Source organism: Neodiprion lecontei, chromosome 2, assembly GCF_021901455.1.
Source record: "Neodiprion lecontei isolate iyNeoLeco1 chromosome 2, iyNeoLeco1.1, whole genome shotgun sequence".
Classification (NCBI taxonomy): Eukaryota; Metazoa; Arthropoda; class Insecta; order Hymenoptera; family Diprionidae; genus Neodiprion; species Neodiprion lecontei.
Genome location: NC_060261.1, coordinates 40,716,209 through 40,722,694, shown reverse-complemented (window position 1 = coordinate 40,722,694; position 6,486 = coordinate 40,716,209). Strand labels below are relative to the sequence as shown.

Below are 6,486 nucleotides of genomic sequence, written 5' to 3'. Positions count from 1 at the left end.
TTGGCCTCTCAAGAATTATCAATGTTTGTTTTATTGCGTAGCCGTAATTACGATGAAAGGTACGAATTTAAGGATACTCGAGGCATTGTCATCATCAATTCTGTAATAATAGGAGATCATAGTATTTTTATACGAATTGTTGTAATATTGACGAACAAGACTACTGTACGTTTAGAAACGGTATTATTTAGTGTTGAAAAATTAGGAGTGTGAAAAAGTGACAATGATAAATAACTAGTATTCCAAAACTGCGACTGAGAGTAAGTATTTCGAATAGCATAAATTCTACAGAATTTATGAAACTTTAAAATTCTAAATAAAATACTTTCAGCAAGTAAAATTCAAGAGAAATTCCAAAAGATTATACGAAAAATTGTTAAACAATTCCGAAATCTTCCGAGTTTGTCCAACAAAGTTGAATACAACGACGTGCAATTACTGTAATTATCTTAATGTCAGAGTCTAATATTCTTATAAGTCCATGACTCCAAAAACAGGTATTAACTCCGAGTGTTCACAGTCGCCATACGACTTCTTGTAACCGATCGCGCGTAATGACAAACGTGCGCGCGTAAAAGTAAACGAAATTATCGTAGATTATCAAAGGCGAGTGTATTTTTATACGGACACGATCGCAACCGCGGCAACTTTACACAATATGGTTTCTATCACGCGATTGTCGAGGAATCCCGCAATGAGGAATTAGAGGCATGAGCAGAAGAAGAAGAAGTCCTTCTACATATCGGGAAACCTTGAAAATTATACTCATCTCTGCATCTCGCCCAACGAGATTCCTTCCATCTTGTATAATGTACTCTATGTTGTTGAACTTGGCTGCATTGCTGCTGCACAGTTACAGGCTGCTGATCGTCTTGTATGCGTGCAGGCAGTGTATAATGGAGAACACTTTCGTAAGCGGGTATAATACATACTTTTAAAAGTTAACAGCCCATTTTTCATGACATTCATTCACCTGCTCCGCCTTCTTCTTCTCATCCTCATCCGCCTACCCTAAGCGATTTGGAAAACGCGCATGTGTTTCCATCGGGTGTGATTAGACGCCTCGACGTTTAGCCTCACTTGTCATTCAATCCTAGATGGACCAGATAAGAGATCAGGGTTCGAAACGCGAAACCCGACCAAAATGCAGATAATCTATGGAAAAAAAGGCGGCGGATGTCGATGATCGGTGAATCATTGGTCATCGTAAAAACTGAGCAAGCCTGTGCATCGCCTAATCATGCAGTTACCACACTGAAAAGCAAGTCTAGCCGGATAAGGCCGTAGAAGAAGAAGAAGGAGGAGAAGAAAAAGAAGAAGAGGAGGGAGGTGAAGCAGGAGGAAACGGAATTACGTCACCGTCGAGAATACTTATTAAAATTGTGCTAAACGCCGATCGGCGTTGAGAGTCGCGAGCATTAGGCCGATCTTAGGCGCGGTCTCTGAGGATTTTGAAACTGCATTTTATCGGCCGAACGTCTCTCCTACGGGTGCAGAGCTGTCTCGATGCATGAATTATGGAAGATTGTAACGACTCGAACGGGCAGCAATTAGGCGCACACACGTGACAACATCGGTTCTAACTGCCGGGCTGAGAGGTGAACTTTGAATTTTTATCTCCTTTCGATATTCCCCTGGTGCACGCTTTTAGCTCCGCCCTGCGGCGACCGGTTGGGTTTGAAACCGATCTGATCACTTTTTCTGTTAACCAGGGTCTCCTCCTTCCAAATTCTTACCTCGGTTTTATTTTTCATTCACATCTGATTTTTTCTTCTTTTATTTCTACAAAGTCCATCGATTTTTTGTTAATTTTCTGTCTTGCTTTTGAATTCGCTGGTCACCGATTTGTAAGGCATAACGTACCCATAGTCCGATCGAAACTATACAAATCGAGGCTCGAATTCTGCGCATCCTCCTACCAAATATCCGTGACTCAGATTAACGAGCCAAAGCTATAACTGTGCGACATTGACTTTGGAATCCGCGCGAGTTCCTGAATAGTTCTTTCATGCTAATTATTTTCACGCCCAGCTTGTGCTTACAGTCGTTTCGGGCTGGGCGAATTTAACACGATAACGCGATGCGATACAGTGACATTCGCGGACCGCACCGACGTATTTGGCCACCGTTCTATTTATTTGTTTTCATAAGTTACAAACGCGCTTTTTTATCCTTCGACTCAATTCGCGCTGCTGGCGAACAAATTTTTCCGTGTACACATCTCTCTGTGCACTTCTTTGCAATTACATATAGCGCGCAAGTTCAGGGTTAAATTTTAACTTGAAATTTTGAAAAAATTTTATTGAAATGAAAAATAGAAACGCCATCTCGACTTGTCGACGCATTCCATATTATACATATTTTAAACCCTTCGGGCTCTCTATCTTTCTTTTTTTTCACTCTCTCTCTTTCTCTCTGTTTCAGCTCTTTCTGGCGACAGAAAAATATCGCACACCTCCGTAACCGTGGCACTTATAAAATTCAACTGTAACATACTTGGCCTATAAAATATAAATCAATAGCCTTGCCTCGCGGGCATTGCGTGGTGATATTATAATTTTAATATGGTGGAAGGCATACGTATATCGGGTTAAATATGCGTGGAGGTATTCGCGAGAATAGGCTGTATACTCGGTCGCGTTATTCCCACCTATAAACAAGACGAATGTCTGTCATTCTCCACTTTCCCTTTTATACGAGAGGCGATTTTCATCGGTGCAAATTTTTTTTTACGATTCTCAATCACGTCTTTACGGAGAATCATAGCCTGCATCCGCTGTGAAAGAATATCGCGTGCGTGGGTTGCAAAAATCCGCGATGAAATATGCCCTGAATTTCTGGATGCAATTGCTGCAAGCAATTTGCGACATCCTGCGTAACGTTTTTAATTAAAATATCTGTTCTCTTAACCTTTTGTTCCTGCGAACTCGCTAGTTAAGAAAATGATGCAGCTCCGTCATCGCGCCGCTGACGAATTAACCAAAAGTAAGAACGTCTTGTAATTAAATAATTGATCAAGAAAACTATTACTTCGGTTGAATTTACACAACTATGACAAATATTTGACTACATACAAACACATAAGTGGGTGTATAAATATCTCGTTAAAATATTGAAAACAAATTTTTTGCTCGGTGTAAATAAAAAGATCGTTTATTTAAAGCCCGAAAAGATTTCATTCCCGGTTTACAGAAATCAGCGATACACGGGATCAACGAATATCGTAAGCCTATTAATTATTGCCCGGTACGAATATCTCGACATCACGATTCGTTATTGGTTCAACGGTTACGTAAGCATTGCGGTTCTGGTTTGATTCTTAACTAATCCCTCACGAATCCACGAATCTAAGCCTGTCCTCCAGCTATGAGAGTAGCCCGGACTAATAAGTCGAGGTGAGGCATCCTGCGGCAAATCCACAAAATTAATTATACCGGGTATCGAAATGTCAATAAATCGCTTTCTCCACGCGAAAAAAGTTTTCTGAAAATCCGTCATAATATGTGTAACACATTGCACCATGTATTGTTCGCCGCGAAGTGACGGATAAAAATTATTCATCGCCGTATTTTTCTTCCCGTATAACCTGTAATGCGAGATTGAGTTCCGCGCATTGATTATCACTGATTGAGATATCGGGACACCACGTGATCGATCACGGCATGTGAATTTGTTCCCGTTAATTACCTCGCACATAAACAATGCTGTTCTCTGCTCGGCCCTCGTAGCAAAGGTCAGCCAATTCCGCCTGGCGCAACTTCGAGGTCTCCGGCGTTATAAGGTCTTCGAATTTTATACCGCGGTCGAAACCCGCGAAACTTTCGTAAATCCGTTCATTTGTGCTCGTTCGAATATTGGAGCACCGTCATCGAATCCGTGTGCGATTGGTGCGCAGGTGTTCCTTGCTGGTTTCAAACCGAACCGATAAATCAAGTTGGAACAGGATCGATAAAGAACGATAATAATTGCCATCTCTGTATATTTGAGGGTACGAATTATTTCGATTACGCAACTACGTATCCCGATCACCCGATTCCTCGCCGATATTCGTATGCGGTAAATTTTTATTTCCAAGTAATCATAAACTTTATTTATCAGCAGGTAGATATTTTCTCGAGCATATATATGGTTTGTTCCGATCGTATGATCGTTGCCTTCACCCAAAAATAATGTGTACATGTAAGTCAATGCGGAAATAATTTCATAATTAATCGGTTACAGAAATCGTGCAATTATTTGTATACTCGTTATGTATTCCTTGGCAGATATGTTTGATCAGCGATAGAGAAAAAATACATCTCGGATAAGCTGGCGGCCGTCGATTTCATACGGTAGGTATGCACGGAATCGTTAATGATATATACGACCGTCGTATTCGTGGATACAAAACGGGAGCTGATTCGTTTTTAATTAAACACCTTCAAACCGAGTTAGCGTGGCGTCTGCAGCTCAGTTCCGATCAATCGCCTGATTATCTTTGATTTCGATTTAATCACATCCGCAGGAATCGTCGGGATTCGCGGATATTTATCGACTCGCATAACGTCCCGTTACGGTAATGTATTTTGGCAATAAATTAAGCGTGCATGTAATCTGTACTTTACACAAACTCTGCATACATTTCCCTCCTTCTTTTTTTTTTCCTTCCAGACGAGCAACTCCAAGTGAACTTAATTCGATCGGAAATTCTGCATCCCGGCGAACGCGTCGAGAGTTGCAGCTGGTTGAGCAATTTTAGTCATGAATATGTAAGCGGATCAGTTTTGGAAACGCGGGAACGCCTGACTCGCGTGGTCCAAATTACAGAAAGCCGTTCGATGCCTAAAAATTATATAAGTAATCGAAATTCATTCTTTCACGCGGTTTCGCGGCACGCAATCATTCGAGGCGACTAACGGATCACCGGAAGTTCGGTTAGTCAGACATCGCAGCGAGTAGTTATGGAGAATGATCGAAACGATTATGCATTTTTGGCGTCGAGCTTGCGTTATGCGCTATACACGCACGTGAAATAGGCTGGTACTGCATCAAGCCCGATCTATTGCTTTCACAAAAAACATCGATGCTGCAGGCAATTAGGCGCGGTTCTCCGCCGATATTTATACCTATAGGTACAAGATACTCCGAACGCGTTAAACGCGCAAGGCATAAAGTACGAAACGGCGAACACTGCACGTACTGTAATAAGAAAACGCTGCCGGCTGCGTTTTGCAGCTCGGTCCGACCTGCGACAATTCAGGAAGAGTCCAGATATCTTTACTTTCGCCAGGTGGTTACGTAGTCCACGCCCTGCTTCGCTTCGGATTCGTTGCACCGACGAACTGACCTGGTCACTCGAGATTCTCTTTCTCATTATGTGTCCACCGAGAATCTCGCACACGTAGGCGTCCTTCTAAGATCGCCGAGATGCTTGAGATGAGGAAAAGTTCCGCACTCAAGCTCCGGCAATTACCCCGATCAGTGGGCGACGTGTCTCGTTTCACCTAATCTATCCAGCGCGCCAGTACGAAGCAGCTTTGACGTAAAGTCGGGAAAATTATGGCGGATATTCGCTCGAGTTCCTTGTATTTTGAAAAATTTTTTTTCTTAAGACGTTCCGAAGAGACCAGAAGTGTTTCACAGATCTTTGATACTCTGAGGAAAAACAAAGATCCGTTCGCTGACGAGTGGATTATACTGAAATTGACGAAATGCAGTCGCTTTGCTGAAATATTATAACATTGTTTCTAGAAAAATATAATAGATTTTTTTTTTTTTTTTTCTTATAATTTTGGGTAAAATTTTCTCCAGCTGTAAGTATATCGTGAATATATATTTTCGATAAAGAATTCATTCGTCGTCGGTTGTTACATTTTTTGACTATTTTAAAATAAGAAAAAAATGAACGTGGAAGATCGAATTCGCCGGATCATCCGAAAACCTGATATCTTGTTACGTATTCCGTTCTGCAGAATATAAGAATCGTCGAGATATTAGCCTGATGGAGACGAATGCGCGTATGAAATTACAGGTGTCTAATGTCAGTCGAGGTTATACCGTCTGATTGTTGGTAATTCTATAATAGAGGGAGAGCATGAGCGATAGATGAGCCTAGACGTGTGTGATATCGTTGATGCCCGCATGGATGTTGGGAACGAGCGTGAGTTTGCGGTGGAATAACACATATATCGGTGTACAGGAAGTGTTTCGGATTTCGAGAGCGTCATAGATGGGGCAGCCTTCGAGATCAAAGCGATATAAAAACGTTGACATTTCATCTATATAATAATCACGTGGGATTGGTTGAGAGAGAGATTATCTCCTACCTGCGGGATGAGATTCGCAGGCGAAGCTCAAGGCCGTTATAAAATTACACTAATACAGAGGTCTGTGTTATTTCACACGCGGAAACAGCTAGCTGGGAACAATGAGAGATATCGTCTGGGTAACCCGATCGCTAGAACGAGATACGAGACGACATTTTTCGCTGTATTCTACCTCGGCCGC

General features: G+C 41.8%; 1 long non-coding RNA gene across 1 annotated transcript in view; it reads left to right on the top strand.

Annotated features, from left to right (window-relative positions):
* The window catches only part of LOC124292710, a 33,929-nt gene that overhangs the window by 14,940 nt on the left and 12,503 nt on the right, over window positions 1-6,486 (top strand). The gene's annotated exons all lie outside the window — the stretch shown is intronic.